Source organism: Cyanistes caeruleus, chromosome 13, assembly GCF_971803275.1.
Source record: "Cyanistes caeruleus chromosome 13, bCyaCae1.hap1.1, whole genome shotgun sequence".
NCBI classification, from domain to species: domain Eukaryota; kingdom Metazoa; phylum Chordata; class Aves; order Passeriformes; family Paridae; genus Cyanistes; species Cyanistes caeruleus.
The window spans coordinates 5,834,856-5,854,192 of record NC_141713.1 but is presented as its reverse complement, the minus strand read 5'-3'; the positions used below and the strand labels follow the sequence as shown (position 1 = coordinate 5,854,192).

The following is a 19,337-nucleotide window of genomic DNA, read 5'->3' as shown; positions in this document are numbered from 1 at the left end:
CTCCCCGAGAGCACTGCCTGCTCCGTACACTCATTATCCTTATCCCTGCCTTTCCAGACGGGATGGATGGGCAGCCCCACTGCCTCCAGAGGATTTTGTGCAGAGACCTGTGCGCTGATAGAGAGGAGAGCTGTAACGGGGAGGAGAACAGGGCCTGGGGTTGTCTTGATTGAGTGTTAATGGGTCCCAGCTGGGAGATAGGCTCAGCTGGGTGCCAATTATCCTAATTGATAAGAAACTCTGATGGGAGCCTTGGAGGAAGCTGGCTCTTCACCGAACTTACTAAAGGGAGGCTGGAAAAGGAAATAGCTGTTGTTGGAAAGGGGGAAGGCTTTGCTTATTGATTTATTTTTCTCCGTTGTTGTTTCCTCTGTGTTGTTTGTTTTGGGTTTTTCTTTTGGTCATGCTTTGGAAATGTGCTATGAGGCAAGTGGAAGAACTGAAAAACAGAACCGAGAGAGATGTGTTGTGGGTTGAGGTTGCAATGAAACGAGCGAAATACCCAGAAGGTTTCCCAAAAGCAGGAAAGATAAGGGAGCCTTGGCAGGGCTTCCTGATGGGTGTCTGGTTGTTCAACTACTTGTAAGGAAAAACCAGAGCTGCATCTCTCTTTGTCTGCTCTGGTTCTTTCCCAACGAGCGGGGCTGGAGAGGAGTGTGTGGAGGCTCAGGCTGTGAGGGGATGGATCCATGGCTGTGGCTCCCCCCTTGCTAGGCCGCAGCTGCGAGATGTAGAGCTGCCTGCAGGGATTGCAGGGGCTGCTGTGATGGAAGCTGGGGTCTCTGGGGGCCTGCAGGAGGATATGGCTCATCCCTGTGCTGGGATGAGGGTGCCTCTGAGCTTGGGGTAGCTCTGTGTCAGGCTCTGTGGCAGTGTTGTGTGGGGAGAAGGGGTCAGGGAGAGCAGCTTTGTGCTCTGCGTCTCTGGGCCTGCTGGCAACACTGCTGTGAATGATGGCTTTTGCCTGATGGTTTCCTTCCTCCTGGGACCTGGTTATTACTGTTGGAATAGATGGATATAGGAGGAAATAGGAACTTCTGGTTGTCTTGGAGTCAGAGTTAACCCCTTGTAAATAAGAAGGAAACTGAGGCATGGAGAGGCTCTGCACCAAATGCAGTCCAACAGGCCTAAATTAGCCCTACTCCTAATTAGCCAGCTGAATTTGGACTGTAAACACACAAGCATGTCTGGTGCTGAAGATTCTTTTTTGCTGCTGGTTTGCTGAGAATACCTGAAACCTTTCCTTTGCCTGCCACACTGTTCCATGGCCCTGACTCTGGTGAGAGGTGGTACCTTTGGTGTCTCAGTCAGGGCCCTTTAAATCCTTCCCACAAAGGGTTTTCCTTTCCTGTAAGAGGAAGGAGTGCAGCAGGCATTGTACAGCCTTGCTGCAGTGCCAGACACTGGTAATAACCTCATTAGAGGATCCCCTCTTCCTCTTTCTTCCTCCCTAGGCCCATAAAGCACTTGCAGATGTGAAGGCAGCTTCCAAGCATGGCTCACCTGCTCTTTGTAGTGCTTGGGCTTGATGCAGCTCCAGGGAGCTCTTTAGAAAGCCCTGTAAAAGTATCAAAGGGATGACTGGATGTTTTAAAACCTTTGGATAGGGTTTTCTGGCCCAGGCTTTGTGAAAGCTTTGTTTTCCTATGATCAGCCAAGGTACCTGGGCAGACCAAAGGTGTGGTTTGCCCAGCACCCTGTCTCTGAGGCTGTGTTTTGAACTGGCTTTGTGCATTGCACTGATGCACCTGATCTGCCTCATCTTTGCCACATGCAGGACCTGCTCTGGTTTTACCTTTGTATGCTGAGGAAGAAGACACGTAGGGAGTTGGTTGTTATTTAACACAACATAGACACCTCAGCTGTCAGAATCAGCTGGACAATATTTTTGGAGCTGGAAAAATGCATTTTTGTTGAAATAGTGCACAACACTTTTTTTTTATTGTGTCTTTGAGCTATAACTGTACAACAAATTTTGGACTTTATGTGGCTTTTTTGAATCAGTCTCAGATGATCAGTATTAGAGGCTTTTGGAAAGAGGTCAGAAGGGGGCAAGCAAGGAATGATTCTCCTCATTTTATTCTCTCAGGTCCTGTTAAGCAAACAATGCTGGACATAACCATATGAATCCACATTTTATCTGTCTCTGCTGGTGAAAAAGGAAAAGCACAACAGACATCAAGGAAAGCAGCACAGCCTCATCCCCAAGTTCGTGCTGCTGACTTATCAGCTTTTAAATTGCTGACAAATGATAAGCTCCTGTAATGATCTAGTTCAGAGGGTACCTTCTTGGAGAAACACAGGGATGCTCCTGGCAGGGTCATTACTGGGAGTCGTTAATCACTGATTTGATATTCAAAGCTGATGGCGAAGTCAAAGCAGGTCAGCATGCTAATGGCCATCAGCGGTGGCAACGACCAATTTCCACAGAATTATTGTCAGTGCAGGCAGCAATAAGCAGCTCAGAAGAGGCAATCTTTTATTTTTAAATGGGAGCCAGTATGGGGTGGGCTGTAGGGGCAGAATGAACTGCTGCCTGACAGGAGGCAGATTTGCTCCTAATTGGGAGAGGCTCTCAGTCAGGAGAGGTACGGCTGTAACTCCAGGGACAAGCAGCATTTCCCAGCTGAGACCATCTGCTGTCATTTTTGACAGAGGAATTAAACACGGTAATGTTTCTGGATAGCATGAGGGAGCTGGTGTGTGTCGAGGGCGAGCATTAGTTGGGAGTGAGTCTGGCCTAGGGACTGGAGAGCAGCCCTGCCCCGCTGTGGGAGATGGGCAGAGGTGTAACTTGTCCAGTTTAAAGGTGGAAAACAAATGCTAGGAGTGCTTAAAGTCATTGCTAGCCATTGGCTGGGAGAACACTGTCCAGGAAGAAAACAAGAATGTCCTTTTATATGTGCAGCTGTTTCTGGCAACCTTTAAGATGCTCCAGAAACAGCTAAGGCAGGTTTTGGTGTGTTTTCCCCTAGTCCCAAGTGCTGCTATGGAGGAATCATCTAGAACACAATTGCTGTGATCTGTTGGCTTGCCAATGTGGACAATTTGTTTTAATTTGTGTCCAATGATTTCCTGCTCTCTCAAAACAACTGAGTCATTTTTCCACGAATGTGATGTTTTTCAAGTATTTTGATATTTCACTTTCTGTTTCAAACATCTTAGTGAGTGGCTTTCCCTCAGAAGTTTTCATTTGCTTTCTTTGAAGGAGGTCACTGGTTCTCACTGGGAGCACAGCGGTGCTGCCTGGCCATGCTTCAGAGCAGTGATGGGTTCTCAGTCCTGTGCTCATGACTGTTGTGCTAATGGCTGTGAGAAATTGGAGCAAAAAGTCTGTATATGTCCTATGAATCTCCATGACTAATTCCATCTTGTTATCTCAAGACATTTTTCCTTGGAAAAGAGAGATTCCAGCATCATGATAGGCATGCTCATGATTCTGAATTATTGACTTGATATATGTGAATCTGAGAAATCTCGAAGTTATTCCTCTGCAAAAGCACACGTGGTGTGAGAACAATGGCTCTGGAAGTGGAGAGAGCAGGACAAGCATTGTTTTGATCACCCTGACCTTCACCAAAGGGGGGTTTCCATCTGGGAATGAGGCAGGAGCTTCCCCTCCCCATACTTCTCTGCCCTAGTGCCCAAGTGGCCTTTAGCTGGTGCAAGTTTTACTGAAGTGGACACACATGTACTAGGAATTGGACTTGAGAGCAGCAATTAATTTCACATATTACCTTTGCTGTCCCTGACTTGGACCAGATTTGAACTACTGACCTGGAGATGAAAGTCACCATAGTCCCCTAATAGCCCCCGAGGCAGGAGGGTGAGTTTCTTGCTGGCTAAGCTGAAAAACCCGTGGCCAGGCTGTTCCCTGCCTCCCTCAGGTTTAACCCTCTCCCAACCCTCTTCCTTCTCCCCACCTCCTGCAGCTCTCTGCCTGCTGGGCATGACCAGGATAAAAGGAAGAGCAATGAGAGCCATATGTGGAGCCTTTTAACCCCTCTGCTGTGGCCTGTGGTGGGCCTGGCTGGGGGTGAGTTGTGCAAATCCTGGGGTCCTCTGGGCTGCCTGAACCTCCAGACATGGCTTTCAGGGCACTGCATCCAGTGGAAATGTGTTTGCTGGGAGAGAATTGGGAGTGTTCAGGAGTAGAAGACTTGTAACTGGCACCCAGTTGTAGAGCACAAGGCTGCATCTGATTCCTTTAATCTTCATGTGATCCTTATGCATCTTTACCCTGCTCTGGTCCCCTGCATCTCCCCACTTGGTGAAAATGACTGGTGGGATGTACTGGAAAGCAAATTCCCAGCATCTCTGGTGCTGCAAACTTTTCCCATAACACCATCTACAATCCTCTTCCTGATGCAGACTAGGAAAACCCCTCTGACCTTGCATCTTTCAGACAAGATGCAAGATCATCCATTTTCCTGTCCTTCATGTTGCTGAGCCATAAACCTGAAACTCCAGAAGCTAGTCTAAGACTGACATGCCCTCGGGTGGGGAAGTAAATTGAGCGTGGTTAAGTTTCACTCTGTAGCCAAAGGTTTAGAGCTGAAGCTGTCTTGCCTCAAGGACCTTCAGAAACAGGGCTTGAAATGTATTTCTGAAAGGGGATTAGCCAGACCTGAAAGTATTCCTGAGCAGCTCCACCTGAACAGAGCAGGCAGGGAGTGCCTCATGTCTCACCTTATCTCTGCCCAGTCTCCTTGGATCGTTTTGATGTCCCAGGGCTCCTGGTCTGTGATGCCCTGACTGGGACCTAGGCTGGGTAAGGAGCAAAACAGAAAACTGTTCCCATCTGATGGCCAAGCACTCTGAATTATCAGTATCTTCCATCCTATTCCCAGCAATCTCCAGCAGTAGGGATGAGCAGTAACCCCTGGTGACTGTTCTTGTTCCCTCTTGCAGCAAAGGTGCTGCAATTTGGGCTGTGGCCCCAGTGAGAGCTGGACCTGCACAGTGCCAAGTCTTGTCCCTGTGGTTGCATGGAGGGAAGATGGGCTTATCTGAGGTGTGTTTTATGAAGCCTAAAATCCATGTGAGAGGAAGGAAAAGTGAACTACATGCTGGTAAAATATCCTGATTTGGTTCTGCCCATGAAGTGCTGTGGTCTGGTGAGCACCAAGAAGTGACAGGCGTGCTCTGGCAGCAGTGAGGTTTGTGCTGCAGAGAGCTCCCACCCTGGAATGCAAGGGATTTTATGGGCACTAATAAATTAAACCTCATGTGTTGACTCTAAAAATGTGGTGGTAATGAACCAGCCTGGATTTACAGATAAGGGGAGCAGGGCACAGAGTAATGTGCTCATTTCCCTGGGCTTGCAGGGCCTTCCAGCATTGTGGGTGGGATGACACCCAGGAGTCCATCTCTCCTGCACAATGGGCTTTCCTTCAGGCTCTTGCTCCTTGCCAAAATGCACCCAAATATTCCTTTCCAAAATCCTCCCTCTGATGATCATCTAGCAGTACGTGAGGTGCTTGTGAGTAGCCTTGGATAGGTTCCTCAGAAAAACATTCTCTGTCCAGGAATGCCTCAGCAGTGGAAAAAAAATCTTCTGGAAATCAGAAAAATGTTGACGACTCCATAGGTCCCACTGCCCCTGTTTTCCAGAGCTGTGGCTGCTTGGCCATCCCCCTTTGGAGGGCTGGCTGCCAGGTTAGTGACAGAGCTCCTGGGGAGGGGGAACACGTTTCTGCAGGTCCCGGGCTGAGGAGCGCGCAGGCAGGCGGGAGCTCTGTGAGCCTTCCACAGCTCCTCACCAGCTGACACGGAAACACAGGAGGCACCCTCTCCCCAGCTAATATTTTTTTTAATCTTAGTCCTCTCCCTGTTTCTTAGATGTCTTAGGGACCTTACTAAGTCTTGCATTCAGGCTCTTGGCCCTGATGAAGCAGAAGCTGCCTGCAGGCAGCTTTTGGACAGCTGGATGAAGATATCACTCATCAACCATCAGCCCTCTCCAGGTAACAAATCTTTTGCTCCTGCTTTGCAGGAATGTCTCAGTCACAGGCTCACACCTGAGGCTGTCAGCCTTCAAAGCCCCTCTCCTGGGCTGACCCCCTCCCTGCTCCTGGGACAAGGGGGGGTGAGTGGTGCACACACACGTGCTGCTCTGGGGCTTGGCCCTGTGAGCCTGAGCGGGCTCCAGTCCCAGCCAAGCAACTCCCAGTTCACCCAGGCCATTGGGGAAATCTCAGTGCAGGCCAAGAGGAATCTCATCCCTTAGGAAAGGAAAAAGCTTCTGCTTCCACATTGGAAAGGCTCATTGGGGTCCAGCACTGTCCCCCTCTATGAGCTGCTCTGCAACTCCCTGCAGACCCCTAATCCTTCCTGCCACCTCCCATCCACCCAGCTGGGATGTTCCATTCAACCCCCACTGCTGTATAATAATGATATTAATAATAAACACTTTAAACTAACCTTTTTGTCCCTCATGGTCAGAAAGTGAAACGGGAGAGCACAAGAAAGGATTTACGTGACCGTGAGAGATGTTAGTTCAGGAGGTTGGGCCTGGTCAGTGAATTAGTGCCCCTTAGTGTCTTGCTACAAGGAAGTGATGAGATGACAGCTCGGTCATCCTGCCGTCATATAGGAGAAAAATGAGTGTATTTGGAGTGGGACTGAAGGCTGACAGTCCTGGGAGGGACCATGCCTTCCCTACACTACTGACAGTGGACACGGGGCTGTTCAGATACAGGTTTGGGGTTTTGGTCCACATTCAGTGAATTTTGGCTAGTGTGCCCCGAGGGATCAGGCAGGAAGGTCATGTTCCCCTTGTGTAACAGCATGATTGTGGTAACAAGGGGAGTATTTTGCCTTAGCAATCGTTTTGCAGAGGATGTGATGACCTTGTTCTGCTTCCTGGTTCTCCATAGGGCTTTTGTCTTGTGTCAAAAGCAAACTCTGAGTGCTGCATCTGCCTTGTGTGCTGGCCTGTGCATGGGGAATGGGGTCTTGGAAGCACTGTAATGTGTTTTTGCTAGGGAAGCCTCTCCTAGGACCAACAGGAAATATTTCTGCAGTCTTTGCCATGTGTCCCAAAGCATGAATTGCCTCCAGCACATGGTGAGGGTGCTGAAAATAGCAGCATCCAGACCTTCTTTGGGAAAAAAAAGTATATATATATATATAAAGAAATGGACACATGGTAGGCAGCAGGAGAAAGGCAGTGATGGAGCCCTTCCAGGGAAAACAACTCTGTTGTGGGTCGTGGAGTAAACACAGATGTCTGGAATTGCAAGTAGCTGGAGGGAGCGGAGCAGAGCCATCGCGTGGTGCGCTGGAGAGGCTTTGCCTTGGGGGCAGGCTGGTGGATGCTGGCTGCAGGGTGAGACAGCAAATCCCTGCTGGGGAATGAGCTCTGGGAGAGCCATGGCAGCCCTGCCTGGGTCTCACCAGGTGTCCTGGCCTCTTGGCTGCCTGGGTGTGGGCTTTTCTGTTGGGGGAGGGATTCTATGGAACAGGAAAAAGCCATCAACTTGGCCAAAGTCGTTGCTGGGTGTTATCAGAGTGAAGAGTCAAGATCTGATCTCCCATGTGTCACTGGGCAATCCTACTTTTGCTCACAGCTTTAAACCACGAGAAAGAGGACCCTGAAAGTCAAATGCATTGTGGGTGAGAACTGGGAATGTGACCTGAGAGGGGAACAGAGAGGAACTATCCTTCCCAGACAAATCTGGGTCCTGCCACTGAGCTAACCTCTGCTGGAGGAAAAATTATTTATGTTTCAGTTACTTAGATATGGAAAACAAAAGGAAGGAAGAAACAACAATTATTTAAAAAGAAAAATAACAAAGCTGTGACAAATAGCTGATCTTCTTATTCTCTCCTGGGTGAGCAGTCTGGGAGGAGCACCATGATGAGCTGTAAAGGCATGGCATAGTTCTCCCTCCTCTGCTCTGTGATCTTCCAGCCCTGAGGGTCTGGCCAGCAGAATTCTGTCCATCACTTTTTAGGAATTCTCCATCACTATTTCTTGCATCTGTTGTAGTGACTGAAAAAGAAGGGAAAATAAATCTTGAAAAATACAGCTGAGGACTGTTACAAGGGCATCATCCTTTGGTTAGGCATGTACTTGGAGATATTTGAGCAAGATTTCCTTTTGAAGCTGCATTTGACTGTGTTTTTTAGGGAAGGGAAACCAGAGCTTCATCTGCAGAAGTGCTGTGCAATGAGACCTGGAGCAGCTCAGCTTCCTGCAGTGCAAATGGACCTGGATTCTGACCTCACCCGGGCTGCAGGCAGTTGCAGGAGGAATAAAAAATAAATCTGGGCTTGTTGCCATGAATAATATGATGTCTTTACATCCTGACCTAATTGTATTAATTCTTCATGGCAAATATCATATGGAAGTGGCTGATTAGTAGCTAGCAATGAGAGTGGTATTGGCCATCTGGTGTGCTCGGCTTGGAAGGAAAAAAAAAAATCAGGATGAAACAAAACTGAAACACATGAGTCTTTCAGATAATGAATTAGCCAGATTCATTAGATTTTGGTTCAGATTTATCTCTGCTGACACTCGTGTACGGGCAGGGCACAAGGCAGTGGTGTCTAGGAGGAAAGTGATCCCTTCAAGCTGATGGTATGCAGTGAATTGTGGTTATTTTTCAAGTAAGAAACCATAAGAAACAATGGTGTCAGCTCTGTTTAACCTGAGCTACTCACAGATTTGCTTTCGTTAACCTTAAGTTTCTGTGAGCTTTACCCAGGGAGTGCAGCTCAAACATGAGCAAAATTAATTAAAATCAACCTGGTTTTTCTTCTGCGAGTAAAAGTGGAGCGGGAAACCAATTTTTTTCTTATGTCTTACCTTGGCAAAAGCATCTGAGCTTTGTCTGGCAAGGCAGTCACATAAATCCTGCCCTTTAAACTCTGCTCACCTCTGGCTGCACAGTGACAGGCAGCTCAGAAACAAAAAACCTGTCTGGGATTTTTCTCTTGTTGATTTTTTAACATTTTTTTTTTCCCTTTCCCTGCAGCCCTGGGAAAAGGTGGTGTGATGGAAGGGCACTCTGTGCTGACCTGAGGAATGCTGCAGCTTCTCCTGGGGTTTGACAGTGAAAGTCTCCCATGAGATCTCCTGAGACTGAGGTGTGCATATGTACTGAGTGAGATTTGGCTTCACACACCAAGATACTGGGACTTTTGCTGAAGAATTTTTTTGTTGTTGTTGGAATTAGCCAGGAGGATCCCATCTTAGTTTGGAAAACAGGGTGGGAAGGTTGAAATGAGTACTCAAGGGCTCCAGGGGGATGACAAAGTGTCCGGGTTCCTTGGCTGGGTGGGGAGAGCAGCCAGGGAACCTGGGGTTGCGTCAGAGGTTTCCATCTGTGTAAGGGTTGTCCAGAGGTGAGCTTGAACTCACTCTTTGGCCAAATGTCCTTGCTGGACTGGTCACTGAAAGGCCTGGGTGTGCCAAAAGTTTGCTGTGCTCTGCAATGCTTCCTCCTGGAAGGCTTTGGGGAAAAAAGCTTAATTTATTTTTGTTACCAGGGAATTTCCTGCACTGCACCTGTGCGGGCTGCAAACAAGTGAGTGGTGGCAAGGTTGTTTGGGTGCCAGGGTGCTGGAAGGGGAGGAAAGGGGATGAGACCTCTTGGCTCAGACTCCAGAGACCTTGCCTGTATGTTTCAAGGCCAAGAACTCTGCTAATCACATGCTAAATCTCTGGAATCAAGGAGCTCTTGAAGGCAACATTAAGGGTGGTAGAAAGGGGTGGATACATTACACAAGCAATTGAATTTGAAATACTATTCAAAGACTATGAATTGCACTATGAATTGGCAGGAGAGCCCTGATCCCTTGGTGCCAGGTATGGTTACAGGGAGAAGCTGTGTGCCTTTGTCTTAATTCCATGTTTATTATGGACCTAATGAGCTCTGGTTTTGCTTTTAATTTAAGCCAGCCCTTCTTCCCTGCCTCTCCCCGATAATTAATGATCAACACCATAATCCATCCAGATAAGGAGTACTCTACAACTGTGGCCTTTTTAACAGGCTCTTTATGAAACATTCTTACTGGATAAACGAGCTGGGGAGAGGCTGCTGGGGGTAATATATTTCCCAAACACTCCAGAGTTGCCAAAGCTCTGGACCAAAGTATGTGTGCTCAGAGCTGTGAGAGTCATTTGTCAGTGGCTTTACTGACAGATGCTCCTAAATGTGTGTGCCTTTCTCTGAGGGATGAGTCATGGGCTGCTGAGAGCAGCAAGAGGTTCCAGAGTAACTTTGAGCAGTAGATGGACATGATTATTGCAAGAAGACCTAAATTTGGGATACTCTTGGAGGAGCCAGGCTCCTGGGATGCAGCCATTACCTTGCCTTGCCTTTTAAAGATTTGACTTCATGATGTTAAAGGTCTTTTCCAACTTCAATGATTCTATTTAGGCAGGTGCTGGAGGATCCAGCCTGATGATGTTGCAGGATAAAGGCTGATGTGCTGTGGACTAGGACATCCCCTTCCCAGGAGGAAGGACCTTCCCAGTCCTGCTCCAACTCCAGTCTTTCCCTGGATTTATTTCAATTATGATTTAAATAATGGATTTCAGACTTCTGTAGATACTAGAGCTGGTTCCAGGGAAATATTTCATAGCTGTGGCTGCTGATAGAGAGCTGGGAATGGTGACCCCAGTATGTCTCACTGGGACTGCAGGATTTGTTCTCCAAGGTGCAGGGCTGCTTCTGGAAATCATGCAGTTGGGCACTCAAGGGTGGCTGCTGTCAGCTAAGAGTTGGAGTGAGACTTTCCTTTTTATTTTACTTAAAGACACAGATGGGAGTCACTCTTGACCATTCACGAAATCTGTCTGGGTTTGGAGCCGGTGACCTGCAGGTCAGAGGCTTTGTGCCCTTTACAGTCCCTGGAGCTGAGGACATTGAACTGCAGCCACACCTGTTTTTCAGGGACTGCTGCTTTGGGAGCCCAGTGTTCAGCTGCTGAGTGTCCCCTCCTTGTTACACTGCAGCTTTTCACGCTGCCTTTTTTTGAGGCTAACAAAAAGTGGGATGGAGACCAGCAAGCCATGTGACTTTTGATGCATCAGAGCAGGTTCTTTCCTCCCTCACCTTCTTCCCAAATTGTTGTGGCTTGTGTAAAGCTCTGCCTAATGGTGAATCAACCCATCACCTCCTGCAGTCCCTCTCAGAGAGCATGTCATGAAATGCAGACCATGGATCCTCTCCCTTTCCTGCCAGTCTTTTCCTTGTGTAGCTCCTATCCATGGACCTGTGGTTTCATGCCCTGAGGAAGCATCTTGGTGATGCCATCCCCAAAGGGGGATGGTCAGTGAGGCCAAACTCGTATGTAATTCCATTTTTTGGCTGGATAGTGTGATGTAGTGACCAGTAGGTGACTGTGTCCACACTGCTGCTTCCAGCAGCTCTAGGATCACTGCTTCCCAGAGAAGTGGCTCTTTATTTCTCCTATGGTCTCCTGGTGTTTGTTCATTACTAATCTAAAAATAAACAGCATCTTGCTTAGAAGCAAGTCTTTGCCAGCTGATTATGTGGAACCTAAAATATACTGAACTCTGATTCATCAGGGCATGATAAGATTTGATCCTTTTATAACTGGTATGTGGAGGACTGCTTTATAAATAATAATATCACGTGATTGATATGACACAGAAGTTGTAATTAATAGCAACATCCCATGTGATGGGAAGGGTGAATGCAGGCAGACACCTTTCCCACCCTATTTGAAACATGTTGAGGCAATAAAGCAAGTGTTAAAAATACACCTAGCACAGCACTGCATTTAACAACTGCTACAGAATGAACCACAAATAAAAATACAAGCTTGCATTGATGAAAAAATTGGGATAATGATGATAAACAAGTGACCTCAGCTGCAATGGATGGCACTGTGCAAATACACATAATTATGCAAGTGATTTGCTTAGCATTAATGATGTCTGTTATGAGGTAAAATCAACCTGGAGCACTGTGGGAAGGTCTGTGCAAAGCAAAACAGGGCCAGCACTTGCTCACTTGATTTAGAGCTTCACTTAGCTTTTGGATAGTCTCTGCTCAACCTCTGGGGCTTTGGAATGGTTTCTGCTACCTGCATTTTCCACATGTTTGCTGAGACCAATGCAGAGAGAGCTCCCACCTCCAGGGATCACCAGACTATGCAAATATACACTTGCAACCACCTCATACCAACCTCAATATATGTTTGTTCATTTGTTCCAGTGTTAGCAGGACCCAAATGTATTGTTTTCAAAACATCCTTGCTTCTCTCCAGCAGTTTTACTGCTTCCAAATCTGCTCTGTGCCCCTGCTCAGCAGTAGGTAGTTATTTAAAACAATACATTTCTCTTCTGTGCAGTGCCTTCTCAGAGGTCTTGGCTTGTTCAGGCTTTAACTAGGCTTTAGCATGCAAATTTAATATATCATTGTGGCATACTGAGGAATAATTAATATAGAGGGGTTACTTGTAAATTGGTGCTGGGGACAGATTTGTGAGGCCAACCCCAGCAGTGGTTTTCTTTAAACGCTCACGCTGATGGGTTTGATGTGAGAGTGTCAAGTGACATTTACTAGTGGGAGGAGGCCAGGAGTATTTATATTTTGGATGTGTGTGGTGGGAAGTTTTTTTTTTGGTTTTTTTCTCCCCTCTTCACTTTTTTCTATTCCCAGATTTTGCAGCTGTGATTTGATTTACACGAAGCAAAGTTGCAAGTTTCCAGCGTTCCTTGGGGACCAGAATGGCAATTCCAGCAACACCCAGGGAAAGGGCCTGGGGTATTTCACGTGTGACCTGAAGGCAGATGAACTTATCAAACCTTGGCTAAGATGTGGAAAATATTGATGTATCCGCTATAGCATGGAACCTCTGTTAAACTTATCACAGAGGGATGGAAATATTTTGGGGGTGCAAGAGTCAGCTCTTTTGCTGTCCACAAAAGCTGGCTGACCCTTGTTCACTGCAGTCCCCTTCTGGAAGCACAGAGCAAAATATTTAGGAATTATTTGCAAAATGCAAAAAAAATATTTGGAAAGCTGCAAAATCCCTTTTAAACCTCAAAGAGGAGGGAAGCCCTCCTGTTTTGGGATGCAAACTGGTTTGTTACAGAAAGGGATTGGGAACAAACCTTCCCTGAAACAGCTGGGGTTGATCCCCATCAGAGTCAGGGTGCAGGACCAGATGGTCAGCTCTCCTGTGACAATTCTATTTTTCATTTACATGAAAACACACTTTTAGTCAGGAAAAAAAAAAAATGTAGCCAATTCTGCTGTGAAGAAATATAACAAAAATGAAAAACCTCTATTCTGAGAAGCTTCCTGCCTGTTTGAATGCTGTATCAATAGGAATATCAAATGAGGAGTAAGAAGATCAAGAAAGGGAAAGCATCAGCTCTTTTTTGGCTTTAAGGGACCAGCAGAAATACAGAGAAAAATTGCTGGTAGTTGATATATTGACCGGTTTTCATTATAACTTCAGTGTTTCTTTCAGCTGAAAGAGAAGATATGATATGTCTTGATTAAATGAAATGTCATCTCAGTATTGAATTAATTACATAGAACATGGGCAAGGACTTGGTATTGTATTAATTTGGCTGCTCTGGAGAAAACATCAATAGGCTGTTTGTGGATGACAGCTTCATATTCTGTCAGCTTCTGCCTAGGATCTCACAGCTCTTTGCAAGTTCTGGTGTGTTAAGCTTGGTAGAGGCAGTGAAATTATTAAAATTTCCCTTTTGTACAAGCTAGAGCAGCACTAAGAAAACTTTCAGGCTTTTCCTCTGCAGTTCAAAGCAATGGGAGCTTGTTACACAGAGTTGTGGAGGACTGGACCCTAAATAAGCCACTGAAAGCCTTTCTGGTCCCTACCAACTTGCAAAGGATTGGCCTCAGAGATGGAAAGACTAGACCAGATTTCCATGTTATTCAGTACTGCAGTTTTTAAATGAATGTTGAGTTGTTCCCTGCCTGGTGGCTGATTAAGAGCCGGCCACAGCCAGGGGTTGGCAAAGAGCAAGGTTGGTTTTACAAGCAGAGATTGACTCAAGTGAGTTGTCACAGTCTGCTTTTCTGGGAAAAGGCAATTATAACTCAGGAAGTTCTGATGTGAAAATTATTTTGGCAGATATGCTCTTTTTAAAATAGTTTATGCATGCAAAAGCAATAGTGAAGATAAGGTGATGGGAAAGGTGAATCAAAGCAAAAATCTCTTTGTGTGGGGTCATGTTTTGTTTCAGAGATGTGCTCAAAGAAAATTTCAAGGTATTCCTTGGATTTGCCATAACGTTTAATAGGTCATTTCAGGCTCAAGGAGAGGATTCTTGTAACTCTGTAGAAGGGCTTAAAACATGTCTTTATGAAAGACCCCATGGGCAGAGATACAACGACAGCTCTACCCACAATATCCCAGCCTGATTTGGGTTATACCTGGGGCAAGGCAGGATAATAGTGGTGGTTCACTGCCTGCTCCAAGCCCTCACCCTCCCATGGAGATGGCCAAAAAGGTTCTGTTTCATATCAAGGTGCAGAGCTCTCCCTCCCAGGTAGTGTCTCAAGTCACCATCGGCGTTACTGGCAGTCGCTGTGGGAGGTTTTACAGCACAGACGTAGTTTTATGGTTATTATTTATTTTTATGGTTCATTGGATCAAGGCCCCCAATTTGCTTCATAGCTCTCCAACATCAACAATTATCAGGCAGCTGCTAATTGGGGCTGGATCAGAAAACCAGCAGCCTCCTGTCACTGAAAATCTGCGTGGGTGACATTTCTGACACCTCCAAAATCAAGGGCAACGAGCCCAGCGACACTGAGGGAGCCAGGAACACATCCTGCTCTCCTATACCCATCTCCAGCGACAGTCTGCAAACTCAGAATGAAACCTGATTTCCACGCTGATAAAAGCTAATGAAGCGTGGAGGAGCATCATTAAGCCATAAGCAGTTTTTGCTTTAGAGACTGGATGCAAGGAAGGCTTCTTTGGGTTTTTTGGCTTTTTTTGTTAGGGGTTGTGTAAGTGACTGTTCTAGAGAATTCAGCCTTTGGATAAGGATGAGAGAAAAGGAAAGACAGTCAAAAGATAAGGGGAGAAGAAGGAATGGCAGCATTCTTAGAAGAAAAAGGGTAAAGGGATTAACTTTTTGGACAACATTTCTTAAATTTCAAATCCCTGCAAAAGTAGGAAAAAATGGAAAATAAAATGTAGACTAGTCATAGTTTGATTCCAAACCTCTACCCCCTCAATGACAAAAAAAAAAGGTCAGACATAATTTTTGGTCTCAAAACTTTAAGACTTTTAACTTCTGGTTGAGTTTAAGCCTTTAAGTGAAGTTAACCTTTTAACCTAAATTTAATTTTCTATCCATTTCTATGAGACAAAATCTTAAAAAAATAGCATTTTGCACCTGCTCTAACAGTGGCAGAGACCAAAATGTGCTCCATGATCCTTGCTGTCCTTGCTGCCACCTGTCCCATGGCTTCCAGGTGGCAGATCCTGCAAACCTCGTGACAGCTGTAGCGTAGGAGGGGCAGGAGTTGGATACATCCAACCTGTTTATTCCGCAGGCTTGGATGGCAGGTCACGGGCATTTCTTTGAGCTGAGCAAACAACTGACATATGTGCACTGAGAACAATTAAAAAATGTGCTTTGGATAGATTTTAAATAATAAGACACTGATGTTTTGTGCTGTTTTCTTCTGAGAAACCACTAAACCTGTCATGCTCTGCTCACGTGCCGTGCAGGGAAGTTGTAACTCCCCACCAAGCTGATTCCCCAGCCCTGTATTTCACCTTCCTTTTGATGGGTCTATCATTTAAAGCCTTCAGATAATAGGCCATTATTCTCAGAGTTGCTATTATATTTTATTAACAGGAAGGGGGGGAGTTATTGTCACAAACTCTGGAAGATTTGTGCTTGGAGCACTCAGAAAGGGCAATTCATTCCACTGCCTTGCTTGATGGACGTAGATCTCATCTCTCCCTGCTTTTCCAGGTCCTACCAGCCTTTGTGAGTTGTGGGGATGGATTCTGTCCCAGGCTGGTGGCAGCACCAGGAGTTTGGTCTCCCAGGAATTGTCCACTGCCAGCTGCAGTGGTGGGTGACAGGGATGGAGGCTGGGTTAGTGCTGGTGGCTGCAGCCCAGAGCAGCTGAGTTCTCCTCTCACATCTGTGCGTGTGGGTGTGTGTACATGTACAGACAGCCAGAACAAGTCTGTTCCTGTTTGGGAGATCAGTGTCAAAAGTGGATTTTGTAAGAGCTGGCCAGGCTCCTGTTTCCACATTACTAACCAAAAGCAGTTAGATGGTTTTTTGGGTGCCTCTGCTGTCCCGAATCACTGCATGGCTGTGCCTCTCTTTAGAAAAGGGAAGGATGTGCCGCAGAGCCTCTGAGGAGGTATGTCAGCAGCTCATACCAGTTTGGTAGGGCTGGGCATCACATAAGAGGGTGGCCAAGGTGTGACTGCAGCAAGCAGGGAAGGAAAAACCTGTGCTGGGGGGTAGGGACCAGCTTGCAGGAAGGTTTCTGCTCCCCTGGTGCTTACAAGAAAGGGATGAGTACAGACATGTTGGATCCAGCTGTGTCTCTCCCTTTGTGGCTGTACAAATTGTACTTTCTCCAGCCTTCCAGAAACATAGGACAAGGATGAGGTGGTTTTTTTTACCCTGAAGTGCCTGAACACCTGAGGCTGAAAATCCTCTTCTCTCTTCTGCCTCCCCTTTTTCTCCTTCCTTCATTATCCATGGTGGGGACTCAGCTGCTGATTGCAGTGTCCTGCATGTGTCCATCATTGCCCAGTGAAAAGCATCTTCTGGGGATGTTTTAAGCACCATTATACAGCTGGGATGGGGAAAGAAGTAAGGTGTGGTGGATGAAAGTGCCTTTGTGGCTGGTCTGCCTCTGCTAGCAGCAGGAGGAGGGGGAAGGAAGGGGAGCACGACTTGCTCCAGTCTGCATTAACCCATCCTGCTGCCTCTGGAGTTGTAGCATCTGGGGAGAGGGGGACACAAACAGCGAGAGCTGGCCCTGAGGGGAAATAAGACACCTGTGGTGGGAATCAGCTTTTAGTTACTAGCCATTGCCTGACTGGTTTGGGTTTTTTCTTGTCTTTGACACATTTTTCTCCAGCTTGCTTTTCTGTCAGACCCAGAACAAATGGTGTTTAATTTGCAGATGCAGCCCACAGCTGGGATAAATGTACACATTCCTGCACCTTTGACTAGCTTTAGGTATTTGTCTGGGGGAGCAAAAGTGCTTACATATTCTTGGATAAAGGGTCGTGCATTTTATGCAAAGGAGGAGTATAAATTCATAGCTACCTATTTCAGCATTAGCAGCTGGTCTTACTAGACTTGTTTGGATCCCTAATGGTCTGTTGCAGTCACCAAGGTGCTGGTTTAGAGTCTGAAACAGGATGCTGCAGTCTGTTCTGTGGCAGCAGGAGCACAGGTGGGCTGTAAAAATCCCCCATGGCCAAGCTCTGGGGTGGTGGGTGCTGGAAAATTGCTGTCCCTGCACCCAGTCCATGCTCTGAGCTAAGGGGGTGGTTCTGCCTTTCCCTTGTGGTGAAGTGGTGGTATCACCATCCCTGGAAGGGGGCAAAAACCATGTAGATGTGGTGCTTGGGAATGTGGGTGAGTGGTGAATGTGGCAGCGCTGGGATAATGGTTGGACTTGATGATCCTGGAGGTCTTTTCCAGCCTAAATGGTTCCATGATTATTTGTGCAAAGGCTTCACTGCCATAAACCAGCACTGACACATTGATATCCAGTGTGGAAGGATTTGAAGATGATCTTTCCTAGAAGAAACACTCCAAAACATCATTGCTGATGGAGATGGAAATAGAAATGGGATTTCTTGGCTCCCTGTTCAATCTGCAACAAACAGATTCAACCGTTGAAAGAAATCATTTGGGAAGTCACTGGGTGCTTTGATATTTTAGCTGTTCATTTTCAGTGATTTTTTTGTCATTCTTTTAAATCATGAACTTCAAAAATTCCTGGTTGGCTATGAACAGCATTGTCTGGCTTTCAAAGCTGCTGAGCTGTTAAGAACATTTTAAAAATTAGAATGAGGGCTTTGGATGCCCAAATATATCATCAGGAGCCTAGTTTTAATCACTTGGGTTTGCATATTTTGTTTTTATTATCTGCACCTTTAAGATAGAAAAACAAATACAATTGCTGCTCATCAATATCATTAATCCAAGCAATTTGAAGTTAGTTTATTTTGTTATGAATTAGTCAATTAATTCTGTTTGTTAATTGACTCTGTTGCAAAATATCAGGCTAAAGAAATTTTCTGTACATTAACACAATAAATCTTAATTCGTTACTGCTGTTTTCTTTGTAACCCACAGCCAGCAGAAATCAGATTCATTTATTTTTTCCATTTTCTCTGGTTAAGTCCAATTCTTATGTAGTTTCTTCTGTATCTCTGCTGATTCTTCAATTTTTAAGATCCCATCACTTCTGGGGATGAGGTTCAAAAGGTCTTTGGGGAGAGCTGGTTTGTATCCTGAACTCAGGAGTAAGTGTTGCAGGTCCCAATTTGAAAAAAGGAGCTGCTGATGCTAATTATTTTTGTTGCTTGTTTATCTTTTTATAGTTCCTACAATCCAATTAAAGTCATTGCTGTTCCTTGCAGGTGGCATGGATCTTCATTTGGATTTCAGGAGACATGAACAACAGCAGCCTGTGAAGACAACGCTTCTGTGAAGGGTAAACTCACTTTTAAAATTCACCATGAAATTCACTTTTGTTCCAAAAAATAGAATGAAAAGAAATGCAGATACTACGGAGCAATCACAAGCCTCCAGCAGTGAAGATTTAAGATGGTAAATATTATAAAGCTTTTAATAATCCTTATATCATGACTCTGTTTTAATGATATTGAATGAATTTGGTCTTGAATTACCAATAATTTCTGAGAAAGCTGTCAAGAGAAAGCACATCTAAAAATGTGCTTAAAAAAAACCCAAAAACAAAACGCGCTCTAGAAAAAATACATTTAAAAAAGAAAAGAATCACCATCCACTTTCAAATGGTTCCCTGAGAAAACTATCTTTAAATGGCTGAGGGCAATTGGTATAATGATTTAAAGCTGGGCTGGAGAGTTGCAGGCTGCATGTGGGTCCTAGCAGTGAAATGAGAGGTAATGTGGAGGCTGAGCTGAGAGGCAGAGATTGCTCTAATGAAAGGCGTCACGGTGACACTGCATGAACTTAATATTTAGCCAGTGACGTCTGCACTCCACAAGAACCCAAGGGAGGCAATTAGGAGAGCTGGGGAAGGAGGGAATAATTTTACCTGTCAGGTTTGTAAGTGGGCAGCTCTGTGAGTGTGTGTGAATACTTGTATGTGTGTGTGAAAGAT

At 45.8% G+C, this 19,337-nt stretch overlaps 1 long non-coding RNA gene across 13 annotated transcripts in view; it reads left to right on the top strand.

Moving 5' to 3' along the window:
• The first annotated feature begins 252 nt into the window (after positions 1-252).
• LOC111934023 (uncharacterized) overlaps positions 253-19,337 on the top strand; it is a 118,010-nt gene continuing 98,925 nt past the window's right edge. The window contains exons 1-5 of one of the 13 annotated variants that reach the window (XR_015275756.1): positions 253-426; positions 5,529-5,658; positions 5,842-5,966; positions 8,982-9,093; positions 12,642-17,063. This is a non-coding gene — a long non-coding RNA (uncharacterized LOC111934023). Of the gene's footprint in view, positions 427-1,830; positions 4,772-5,528; positions 5,659-5,841; positions 5,967-8,981; positions 9,094-12,641; positions 17,064-18,609; positions 18,800-19,337 lie in introns of those variants that run through there. The other 12 variants (XR_015275749.1, XR_015275758.1, XR_015275748.1 and 9 more) reach the window with 12 other exon arrangements.